Source organism: Ursus americanus, chromosome 32 (assembly GCF_024610735.1).
Source record: "Ursus americanus isolate L20-20 chromosome 32, mUrsAme1.1.p, whole genome shotgun sequence".
NCBI lineage: Eukaryota > Metazoa > Chordata > Mammalia > Carnivora > Ursidae > Ursus > Ursus americanus.
The window spans coordinates 7887265-7900120 of NC_142158.1; the positions used below are offsets into that span (position 1 = coordinate 7887265).

Consider the following 12856-nt stretch of genomic DNA (forward strand, 5'->3'; position numbering starts at 1 on the left):
GGGAGGGGGGGAATGAGACGCTGAGGTGTGCAGTCCCAGGGCATGCTCTGGAGCTCAGAGGACTCTTCAGGGACGTCCCAAATTGAAGCAAGGGGGCCGAACCTTCACCACCACCCCCCAACGACCAGCTCCTGCATGTGCAACAGGTCCCCGAGGAAGGGACCACGCCTGTGGGTGAGGCAGCCCCCTGGCTGAAGGCAACTCTAAGAGCAGAGCTCAGCTGAGGCTCCATCAGCGGCCCAGGGGCCAGGAGCCTCAGAGTCCAGACGGGGGAATTCACTTCCTTGATTCACTAAGAAACTTCTAGAGTTAAGTCCTTTGAAGTCCTAATGCAGACATGGTCTGCAACCTCTCCTTACGCTGCACGGCTTGGTCTGCCTGCAGGGGAGCGTGACGCGGGCTGCCCGGGCAGTGGGGGGGGGGGCAGGCTGGTGAGGAGGCCCGACCCTGGCCGGGGTGCCAAGGCGGGGAGGGCCCCGGCTGTGGGGCACTGGGATGGGAATGTGCAGTCTTTCCAAGGAGCGGCATCAAAAGGGCCCTTGTCGTCACTCGGTCAGTAATATGGTTCTTATCAGTAGCGATGCTGCAGTTTTGCCGTTGATAACGGCCGGCTCCTGTGCGCAGCCCTCCTGGGTCGGAATTCGGGCAGAGCACGGCGGAGTGCTGGCGATGGGCTCTTCAGACCTGCCATGCGGCTGTGCTGATTCAAAGAGCATCCCACACATTACATTTTAAACATTTCCAGTTTACAGAGGGGATAAACGAGAAGTACTTGCATTGTAAATGATTTTTCAATTTGCGAGAGATTTATCATCTAATGCCACATAACAAACTTTCTTACTAGGTGTTAAATATCATTCCAGTTACAAAAATTGAGTGAATGTCTCATTTGTTACCAAAATGGTTTCTATATTAGATCTCTATTCCATTTATTCCGTGGAGTCTATTCCGTGCCACATGTTTGTGATATGAACGAAAAAGAAGGGAGATCCACACAGAGCTCCTTCTGTATTCTACAATCAGCTAAGGCACTTTACACACACGCGCGCGCACACACACACACGCACACTTGCACACACGAGGTAGAGATTATCTCCTCCTGGTGCACGAGGACACTGGTTCGGAGGAGTTAAGAAAATGGCCTGGCATCAGGCAATGCCAGCAAAAAACTCAGCGGTTGCATCTCCTGCCGCCTGACAGCACATTTTCTGCAGTTTCACATACATAGTTTCCTAGGCAACCAGCACACAGCCTCCAGGACTGTCTGCATGAAAGGGAGGAGGGGGTGGGATCCATCTACTCTTCCCCTCACTTCCTGCATCAACAATGCCACAGCCCTTTGTCGGGGTGTTAATGTGGCGAACACAGAAAGCCCAAACGCTTGCCTGTGGCATTTTATTTCCAGTGAAATATTTCTACTCACTGAAGGACAAGATGCATTGAGAATCCTGCCTGTCAGAGCGTGGAGCCTGTTTCTGGTTTTATTCACTCCCCTGCTTTTTCCTTTTCTCCTGGGCTTTTGATCCTTGCAGCAAGTTCCCTTTACTAGTGGGCGAGCATAGTGAGTACCCCTTATTCAAAGGAGCTTGTGCCCTCGAGAAACGCCAGACTCTCTCCTGCCATGGGCAAAGGGCTCGGTAGAGTCCTCGCCGTTCTCTGGACCCGCCAGTGACCAGGACAAGGGCCAGGACTGGCAAATGTCTGTGTCACCAGACCCATTCATCTTGACACCGAGTCTTTGCTGCTTATCTTCCGTCCTGTGATGGCCATTGCAGATGGCCGCTGGGACTGGAAGAATTTGCTCTCCCTGCCCTGCTGCAAGAGACAGGCTTAGGCTGAGAGATCAAATACACAAGAGGAATGAGAGTTGAAGCAGTTCGCTTCTTCAGCACCGTCAGCAATGTGATCTTCATCAGTCCCGAGCGTTCCCTTTACTAAGAAGCTGAAATGCACTTTGCTTTTATGAGCAGCTCTCTCCTGATATAAATATTAATGAAATTCAAGCTCATGGGTGTTGCTGCTAAAAGCCATTTTGTTTCAGCAGCACTATGCTCAAGGAACAAGTTAGAAGTATCTATGGCCAGCCTCATTACATATGGTTAAGCCTTCACTTGCCATTTGAAATATCAATGGACAGCGACAGCATGGCCACGGGTCAAGGTCAAGAGGCATCAGCCGAGCTGCAGGGCGAGCCCGCAGGGATAGGAAACGGTGGGCTCAATTTTAGGGATGTGGCAATGCGTCAGCATCCAGGGGTCTGAGCTGATGGATGAAGGTGGTGGGCGGTGACAGTCCCCCAAGTCAGACTTCTAGCTTTGGACAGGCAGTGGACAGAGCGGGGACAAGGCTCAGTGCCCAGGCAGCGGGGCTGGCAGCTAGTTCCAGCAGGAGGATGGGCTGAGCCAGCTCACGATCCCAGGACTCTGCAGCTGGCAGCTGGATATTAGACGACCCTCTTGAATTAATGATAAGTTTCTTCGGAGTGGTAATGGCATTATGGTTATATAAGAGAATGTCTTTGTCCTTAGGAGGTATATACTGAAACTTTTAAGAGTGAATTTTTATGATGTCTATAATCTACTTTCTAATAATTCAGCAAAAAAAAATATACACACACACACACACAAATGCCACACAATGGGCAAAACATGAGTAACTGCTGAAATTAGAAGAAGGGTATTCAAGAATTGACTGAGCTATTCTTTTATCTTGTAGGGTTTTTAAAAAATATTTAATTTATTTATTTGACAGAGAGAGTGCACTAGCAGGGGGAGCAGCAGGCAGAGGGAGAGGGAGAAGCAGACTCACCACCGAGCAGGGAGCCTGATGTGGGGCTGGATCGCAGGACCCTGAGATCATGACCTGAGCCCGAGGTAAACACTTAACTGACTGAGCCCCCCAGCGCCCCATCTTGTAAGTTTTAAGAGTTATTGTTTAAATACGTTTTTTTATTTTTTATTTTGATTTTTTTTTATTTTTTAAGAGTTATTGTTTAAATAATGTTTTTTAAAGCTTTTTTTAAAGGGTTCATGATTAGTTCTAGGCCTGAAACATTAAACAGATTTTTTTAAAATACTAAGTGGTACAGTTAGTTAACGTTTTGCTGACTTCCTCTTTATAAACATGGTATAGTCCAGAAAGAATAGAATAAGGTAAAAATGCTACCGTTAAATCCACCAGTTAAAAATGTGTTTCATAGAGCAGGCTGGGGAGTTCTATTTTTATCTTGTGTTTTCTTCTTCTCACATTTTCAATGCTTAATTGTTTTTCTCATTCAGAAGAACGTTTTATCTGACTACCCATCCTGTGGCAGGAAGTAGAGGGGAGTGCTGTCTGGAGATTAAACCACAAAAGAGGACAGCAAGTCTTCCAGATCCCTGTCATGGTTCTGCTTTTATAGCCCTGAGGAAATAACTCGATCAACCAAAACACACAGAGCTGCCACGCATGGGGCCACTTGTACACAATTAGCAAGATCATTAAAAAAAGGGGGGGGCATTTCTATTTGGATGCTTGTGTGGATAGAACATGAATACATGGCTCAAATGGGTAAATGCTTGAAAATCACGTGATGATATCTATCTCCCCTCCTAGACTTCATATCCTTAAGGGCAGGAACGGTGTCTCTCCTATTTATATCTGTACTCCCATTGCCCAGCTCCATAAATATGTGTTGAGTAAATGAGTAAATAAATACATAAATAAATAAATGAACGAATGAAGTAGAATAAAGAGATGTGACAATATTTGAATTTTACAATAGCCAAGGATTGTGCAAATGCACAATACAATTGTTTTTATGTTTTATCACGTTCGTAGACTAAATATAACAGACCGATGGCAATGCTCACAGGAGAAATGCTTAGTTAATGACACAGCATGATATGCATTTAAAATATCTGTGGAGTTGAGCAATGATTAAAGCTAATATTAAAAAAAACAAAACTAACTGCTTCTGTTAGAGCAGTGGGATCTCAGGTAGGCTTCTTTAGCCTGTGTACCGTTTGGTTTCTAATCAGAGAAATTCACAAATGGGCACGACCCCTGCAGGCAAGCGCAAACTGTCTCATATACAAGAAAATTGCACAACATGGAAAATTACTTGCTTCTGTCATAAGGAACGTAGATTCAAAGGATGTGCTTATGTTTATTAGAATATTGGGAAGGAGAAGAGAAATTTGGGAAGTAACAAAATCCTGAATCGCACGGAGCCCTAGCACTCTGGCCTTGTTTCCAGAAGCCAGAGTTGATTGGAAGGCATGGGAGGGCAGTGCACCTGTGAAAACAAAATGTAACTTCCATGGTAAACAGCATCAACATCCGAGACGAGCAGAAGGCCAACTCGAAGTGAAGGACTAGGTCTTGTGAGTGGTCTGTCTAATGCTTGACGAACTGTCAGTCTCTTCACTGTAAAGGTAAAATTCGTGGTCCCCAGTTCAACGCAGGTAGGTTCTTCTGAAGCTCCGAACCCACAAACGTGGAAGGCACTGTGGTGAATTCGAATGCACTGCCCCCAGCCACCTGTGACTGGGCTGCCTTCGGCTCAGGTCGTGATCTCAGGGTCTGGGACTGAGCCCCGATTGGGGCTCCTTGCTCGGAGGGGAGTCTGCTTCTCCCTCTGCCCCTCCCCCATTTATGCTCACGCGCTCGCTCTCTCTCCAATAAATAAAATCTTTAAAAATAAATGAATAAAATGGGAGTGAGGTATTTTTCATCAGGTTGGCCAAACTTTTGAATCTGATTATGTCCACTGTTAGAAAATAGGAGCTTTTAGGGATGCCCGGTGGCTTCGTTGGTTAAGTGACTGCCTTCCGCTCAGGTCAAGATCTCAGGGTCCTGGGATCGAGCCCCATGGGAGCCTGCTTCTCCCTCTGCCTGCTGCTTCCCCTGCTTGTGCGCTCTCTCTCTCTCTGACAAATAAATAAATAAAATCTTCTTTCAAAAAAAAAAGGAAGAAAATATGAAGTTTTTAGGACAGAAACACAGGCATCTAAAAAATTTTAAGTTTTCCTAAAATTGATCTTCATTTCCAGCTCAAGAGCCGCTGTTCTGTTTGGCAGAAACACTTCAGCTTAGTCAGTGAGGGTTAGTATTTGTCGGGTTGGAAGACCCGCAGTCACCTCAGGGCCTTTACTGTCCCCCCTTCTCCCTGAGGTGGATTCTGGGCAATGGGAGGTGGCAGGGATGTGGCCGTCCTGCCCCGCCTCTTCTCTGCCCGCCGTCCAAGCTCCCGCGTTCTAGACACCTGCCCCTGCAGTCTCACACCGTAAAGTTCTCGCTGCCGCATCCTGCCTTGTCCCATGGTGATGGTTAATTTTACGTGTCAGCCTGACCGGACCTTGGGGTGCCCGGATATTTGGCTAAACGTTATTTCTGGCAGGGCGGCTCTGGACGAGATCAGCGCTGGAATCGGTAGACCGAGGAGAGCAGATCGTCCTTCCCGGTGTGGGCAGGCATGAGCCCATCCGCCCGAGGCCTGCAGAGGATAAAGAGAGGGAGGCTTTGCTCTCAGCAGACTGCTGGGGCCGGACGTCTACCTTCTGCTCTCACATGCGAACTCACACTGTCGGCTCTCTGGGTGCTCAGGCCTTTGGGCTCGGACTGGGACTACACCACCGGCTCTCCTGAATCACCAGCTTGCAGATGCCAGGCCACAGGACTTCTCAGTCTCCGTGATCTATGAGCCAATTTTTTATAAAAGATTTCATTTCTATATTGAGAGAGCATGTGAGAGAGGGAAAGAGCACGAGCAGGCGGAGGGGCAGAGGGAGAGGCAGACTCTCCACTGAGCAGGGAGCTGGATGCGGGTTGATCCCAGGACGCGGGGATCATGACCTGAGCGGAAGGCAGACGCTTAAGGACTGAGCCACCCAGACACCTTGTGAGCCATTTTTTAAAAAATAATGTCTTTATAGATATCCTGTTGGTTCTGTTTCTCTGGAGAATCCGGACTCACATATCCCTTGTCTAGATAATGAGGACTCTGGCTACCTCTGTTCTTCCCAGTGAAAACATGAAACTTTCCCAAGCTCTCTTGCAATGTTTTGGGGCCCCGCGAGGCTCCCAGGGGCCGCCTCGGGACCTCTCAGCCCTGACGTGCAACTTGCGATTTCTACTGTACGGCTGGCACATGAAACTGGTGGGAGGGAACGCGGTGGGGTTTGATTTGCCGTTTCCCAGAATCCAAAATAAACTGCTATGCGGATTTCTGGCTTGAGAAAGCACCTGGGACTTTATGAGCGAGGATGCTTTTGTCTGCGAGGAACAGAAGATCCAACTGAAAACGTCTTTTGCAAGAAGAAATGTATTATCCCATATAACAAAAATATGATAGCAGCGGTTCTCAAAGTGTGGTCTAGTGACCCCTGGAGGTCCCTGAAACCTTTTCAGGGCCCCTGCGTGGTCAAAACCATCCATTCCAAGTGCAGGATAGACCAACGGATTTTAATTGTCCTAAAGCAGAAGTCAGCGGTTATTTACAAAAAGCTAATTTCAAAAAGGGTTCTGTAAAACCTTTTATTTATTGCAATACAACCACACCCTTGTGTGTGTGTATCACTGAGGCTGCCATTGAGCTGCACCGGGCAACTTCAGCCGTTGTAACAGAAACTTCAAGGCCTGCAGAGGAGAAAATATTTACTATCTGACCCCTTACAGAAGAAATTTACTGAGCCCTGTAATAAAGTATAAGTGTTTTTGAAGATCGTTTCAGAGGTCACATTATAAATAACCTTTAAGGAATTACAACTTGTTAAGTTTTTGGTGTCTACCAAAGAAGAGTACCCACAATTATCTGAACACGAATAAAAATACTCCCCCCTTTCTCCACTACAGACGTGAGTGAGGCCAGATTTGTTTGTTTGTTTTTCAAGTGAAACAACAGATGAGAACAGATTGAATGCAAAAGCAGTTATGAAAATCCAGTTGTCTCGTATTAAGCCAGACATTAAAGGGACTTGCAAAAATGTAAAACAATGCCTCTCATACCCCTAACTTATTTTTTTGTTTTATAAAACATTGTTTTTCATAAAAAATGTTACTTATGGTAATATGTAATGGGTTTTCGATTTTATCATAGATTAAGTATCTATTTAAATTAATAATAATTACATATTTTTTAATGTTCTCAATTTCAATTAATAATATGGTGAATATTGACGGCTGTAAGCCGCATACACGAACGCTCATTGGGCTTTTCAGTGATTAAGAGTGTAAGGGGGCCCTGAGGCTGACAGATTTGAGAACAGCTAGTTTAGAACTAGGACAACTCCAGGCTTGGTTACTCCATCATCTCACTGACGTTACCACAGACCCAGGTGTTTTCTAGACCATTATTCTCAACACATTGTTGGCCTTCCGCTTAGATGGGCTTCCCTCCCGGGCGCTGTGGCAGCCCCTTTGTGGCACCACATGCTTTCAGAGGCAGAAAAGGCACTACTTATTTTTGCCCAACTATTTTTTAAGAGCAAGAAAAACCTTCCTCAGAACCAGAGTACTCTTTGTTTTTTTTTTTAACTACATAATAACCCCCCCCCCAAAAAAAACCCTCATTAAAAGGAGTGTATGGGAAGTAAATTGATTCCAGACCAACCCTTGTGCCATAAACAATGAGAGCACTGGACAAAATCTATGAAACTTCCGTTTTCAGTCCACGGAAACAGACCCAGGACTGTACTTTCTGGAAAAAAGAGAAACAAATGAGGTGAACCCTACAATGACTTGTGCTTTCTGCCTGAAGAACCTTCTACACCATGGCACAGAGAGAAGCAATCCAAGCAGAGTGCAGCTGTCTTGCTGAGTTGGGAAGACGGAGACGGATGTGTGGCACGCTGAGGGCGGTCGAAGCTGCAAGTCCACACAAAGAAGTTGCCCCATAAACGTGCATGGCACCTTTGAGGGTTCTGGCTGAAGGCTGGCTTGGTGGTGAGCAGGCGAGATTCCACAAGGCCAAGCACAGAACAACCACCAGGGGAAAGAGCGACTATTCGGTAATTCTCGCTTACATGGGACTGGAGACATCTGAGTTCTGAGCAGCCACATGGAGATATTTCAGTGAACTACCCAGGATATTCAGTAGAAATCCCAGAAAGGTTTCCCCTTAAGACTAGAACTTAAGTAGCCCTGAAGGAAAGGCTACTCCAGACCCACCCAAAGGAGCTTGGAAACAAGCCTGGGAAGGACCACGCTGATCTCCAAGTAAGTTAACCACCTGCAAGAGCAAAGCCCAACACTCTTTAGAAGAAGACAACAAAATCCACATGCTTAAGAGTGAAACATTTGCAATGTCCTAAATTCAATTAGAAGACGCTAGACGGGAAGAGGTAGGAAAACGTGACCTATAATTGGGGGAAAATCAAGGCAATAGAAAGAGAGCCAGAAATTACAGATTTTTAAATGTCAGTATGAGACAAGGATTTAAAAGCAGCTGTTGCGCATATATTGAAGGATTAAGGCGGTCGGCGGAGCAGGACTTGGGGAGGAGGCGCTGGCCTGGCAGCCGGTTTGAGCAGTGCTGCGTGAGGTGGGCGGGCAGCCTGCGGGGATGGCGGGGCTAGGGGGGCAGCCGCTGGCCTGTGAGCTGGGCACGGCTCTTTCATCCCTTTGTGCTGCAGGTGCCCGTGTCCCGCCCAGCCTCACCATGATGCCTTCCACCCAGGCCTCCTTCTCCTGCTACCCAGAGCCACGGGGCTCAGCCGGCTGTGAGTTTTTAGGAATCAGCTACCCAAGAAAAAGTTTTACCCATCTGAGCCCCCTTCTGAGAATCCTCCCCCACAGGCAGGAGAATCATGGTGCCTCCAGCTGAGGTCTGGTGCTCCTCTCTGCAGGGCCTGTGGCTATCGGGCCCCCAAGGCTGCCCCAGAGGTCACAAGGCACATAACCGCAGGAGGTGGCATCCAAGTCCAGACCGGAGACTGAGACACAAGCAGGCTATACACAGATCATCAGGACAGTTGAGTTCCAGACCGCCGCTTTCTTTTTCCAGGATTTGAAACCGTAATGGAAACAGAAGCTGGGATTACACCTGAAGTTGTAGAAAAGGATGATGTCGCACAGATTACAGGAAGTGTGGGCGAAGCGCCTGAAAAAGCACTGGATTCCATAGTGAAACATGAATCCAGGGTAGATAACATTTTGCAGAAGTTTAAACCCAAAATAGCTTTTGAATCGAGACAAATTCTCAGAGATTGGCGGAGGGATTGTCCTCATCTGGATTCCTGGTGAAAATATCCCTCAACAAAAGGACATTCCAGATTGCCCCTGTCGTGCCAAGAGACTAGTTGAATTCCAGGCCGTGTCTCAGCAGTCGGCTACCTCGAGGCAGACATACTGGGAACACGTGTTGATGAGGCCACCAGGCTGGCCTTCCTGGTGCTCAAAGCTATAGACTGGGCACTGGCTACACAGAGCAATTCATATGAAGCAAGATGTAACAGATACACCTTAAAGTAAATGCTGTAAAACCTTTAAAATGCTGCTAATTTCTTCAACTTCCAAGAATTCCATGTCTTGAACTTTATCCTAAGGAAATAATGATGCCAGAGACACAAGTTCAAAAATGTTGTTTTAAGCATTGCTTACAATGCCTAAATATTAGTGAAACAGAAATTTCCAGGGACAGAGAATTAAGTAAATTTTGGTAGATCCACGAAGTGCGAGGTTACGCAGTCTTCACAGTACAGACCTGTATGGGCACCACATAAGATATGGCTCTAAATTGACCCCAAGATACCATTACGAATGGTAGTCATAGTATGATCATATTTTCATAAGAATATTTATACATATATATGTGCATGGAAAAAATCTGGAAAGATATGCACTGGGCGTGAACTGGTTACCTACAAATGGTGGACCCAAGTGAAATGATCTTTTCACTTATATGTATGTCTTTCCACAATAAAAACACATACTTTGTCTCATAAAGGAAAAAGAAGTCTTTGTTTTGTTTTGTCGTTGGGGTGTGTGTGTGCCCGTGATTTTTGAATGGGGGTTGTGATTTCAAGAGAGGAGCAAGGAAATTAAATATTTTCCAAAACCCTTTCCCCATAGAAAGGAAGAATGGATTTTTAGCACTCCAAAGACGTAAAATGAAATGGTTTACAAAACTGTCAAATTAGGAAAGATTAGCCATGCCAAACATTAGGTGAAGCAAGATAGAACCAGTTTTAGAAGGAGCCAAACATTTGAATTCCTTTTTCATAGCATTGTATCCAAGGTTGAGAAATTTCCAGGGTAGGATCAGATCTAAAATTCCTGACCCACTCTGTCTCTAAGTGCTTGGCATTAGATAGACATCAGCTCCCTACCCTCCTGTCCTTTGCTTGCCTATTTCGTATTCTCCTCACCCTGCACTGACAGGGTTTTTATTGATTCTGTCCCGACAGCTGGGCTGTAAAATGTCACATAGCACGGATGACGCACGTTCACCCTGGAACATTTTTCATTCCTCGGCAGTCTGTCGCCCAGCCCTTCACCAGCTGCTGTGAGGCCAAAACTAATGACTTGGAAGCAGGTCAAAGTCCATGGGCATCTCAGATGGGAAGACCTGCCAGCAAGGAGTTCTGCAGGACTCATAGCACTTATACCAAAATGCAGTTCAGCAAAAGTGGCCGATGGGGAAATGGTTGAGAAATTTCTCTACACTTAAGAAGCTTGAAGTTTAGCAGAGAGAGAATTGGAATTTCAACGTAAAATTGTCAGAACTGAGGGGGCGCAGGAAATCCAGCTGGGTGTTCAGGAAAGAATTCCGGAGACGAGTGCTGGGGAGCCACATCTGGAAGCCGGTGAGTGAGCCACGCATGTCTGTATTAGAGTAGGCTCTATAGGTTGTCTATAGGGAGGGAGGGAATCTCAGAGCTGCTCAGCAGGAGACTGTGGGAACACGTTTCTAGAACTGGGCAGGGCTTGAGGTAGGGTAAACTGACTTTCAGCAGGTATCAGAAGGGCCATATTAGGGCACCTGCACTTTATATTTGCAGAAACAGAATTGTAAGATGAGAAATCACAGGGTCAGTTTTCATTTCCAATAATTACTCCCGTCACAGTATGAGGCATAGGTTGGAATTTTTCTTTGTTCCACGGTGCCTCGGACACGGTAGGTGCTCAGGAAATATCTGTTGAATGAAAGATCAGCAAAGAAAGGAAAGAAAAAAATCCTTTTTTATAGGCTTAGTGGGTTTGCGGCAAAAAAAAAAAAAAAGTAGGTTATGGAACTCCCCAGACCGGTGGGGTGGGGGTGGGGAAATGTGACCCAGATGTCACACGCAGCACCTGCTGCAGCTTGGTTTTATTTTGTTTTTAGTACGCTAGTGTTGTACGGGAAAGATTCGTTCTGCCATCTTCAGAGCTAGAATGTGTTAAAACTCTACCGACAACGTTCTAGAGCCTTGCTTCTCACAGGATGGTCTGGCGGCGGCAGCATCCCCAGCGTGCTGGTTGGAAATGTAGAATCGCCAGCCGCACCCCACCCAACTGAGTCAGAATCTGCATGTTAATGAGTCCTCTGCAAAAAGAAGAGTAGGCAGTTTCACGTTGGAGGTGCCAGTCTGGATGCAGAAGCTGCGTCCTACTGGAGGAGTCATCAGGAGAACCTGGGAGGTGCAAAGAGCTAGGAATCCCCTTTTCCACCGTTCTCTGCTTGGGCTAAAAGCAGGACCAACAGGAATCCATGGTTTTTGCCCCAAACCCTAGCAATCCCACATGGTTCAACCTCGGACTTGGTTTGTTTTTTGTTTTTTGGTTTTTTGGCGTATGAAAATTTATTGCTGTCATGTGTGCACCATCAAACTTATGCTCTTGGTCTTTTCATCTTGCCTTTTATGGGGCCAAAAGAGAGACATTGGCTACTTTGACATTCTTAATGTCCCCAGGAATGTCACTGACAGCATGACTTTTCCAACCAAATCCAGCAACCAGAACTTGCTCATTTTCTTCGATAAAATTCGAACAACCATCATTGGGTACAAAGGCTTTGTTTTTATTTTTGTTTTTTTTTGGCATTGTTAATCAGCTGGACCCTGACATACTTCCTGATGGCAGAATTTGGCTGTTTGGCTTCAACCCCTACTTTTCCCAACACAATTCCCTTTGCAAGGGAAGCGCCTCCCAAAGGGTTGGCCTTGAGGGCTGTGTCCAAATGGGCTTTCTTGTACTATTTATAATGCCACTTCTGATCTCGACTGTGGCTACGGAGCTTCCTCGCAGTACGAAGACCGCCATACTTGCCCGTCCTGCCAGCACCACAGGCCTGAGCAAGAGAGCTCGACCTCATGCTTTGGGAGTGCCCAGAACGAGTCTCATGTGTCCATGACTTCTCCAGGCTCAGTTACTGTGCGTGCGTGCGTGTGCACGCGCGCGCGCGTGGCGTCACCATCCTCCTGCTCTCTGACCTGAGCGCCGGCCATGCCTTTTGAGGAGACCGGCAGGAGGCTTGCCCAGAAGGACACTCTGTTTAAGAGATGGCAGTTTTCCTGCACCGTCTTTAATGCTATCCAGACTCGTGCCCACAGTCAGTAATGACATCGAGCTCTGCTATGCAGCAGGCGCTGTTCTAGGTGCTGCATGTGCATTTAACTGTACGGAATGCGCCTAATGACAGTTCCTATTTTACAGATGCAGAAACTAAAACCCAGAGAGGTTATGTAACTTGCCAAGTCCCACAGTTTGTAATCAGAATGATGCCTGATTATCATTAGAGCTGCTTGACACTCTAGTGGACAGAAGCTTTGGCAAAAGAGCTTTTTCACTTACTGCTGGACCTAGGAGCTAAAAGCTAGAGAAACCACTAAGAAGGAACTAGGGACTTAGTGAATGGTTTAAAAATGAGTTAAAACCAGGACACGAAAAGAATCTGGTT

General features: G+C 46.5%; 2 pseudogenes; one reads left to right on the plus strand and one right to left on the minus strand.

Moving 5' to 3' along the window:
- Positions 1-2144: 2144 nt before the first annotated feature.
- LOC123801525 (uS5 assembly chaperone PDCD2 pseudogene) lies at positions 2145-9445 on the plus strand (annotated as a pseudogene).
- Positions 9446-11788: 2343 nt separating this feature from the next.
- On the minus strand, positions 11789-12271 carry LOC123801526 (small ribosomal subunit protein uS12 pseudogene; annotated as a pseudogene).
- Positions 12272-12856: the final 585 nt, after the last annotated feature.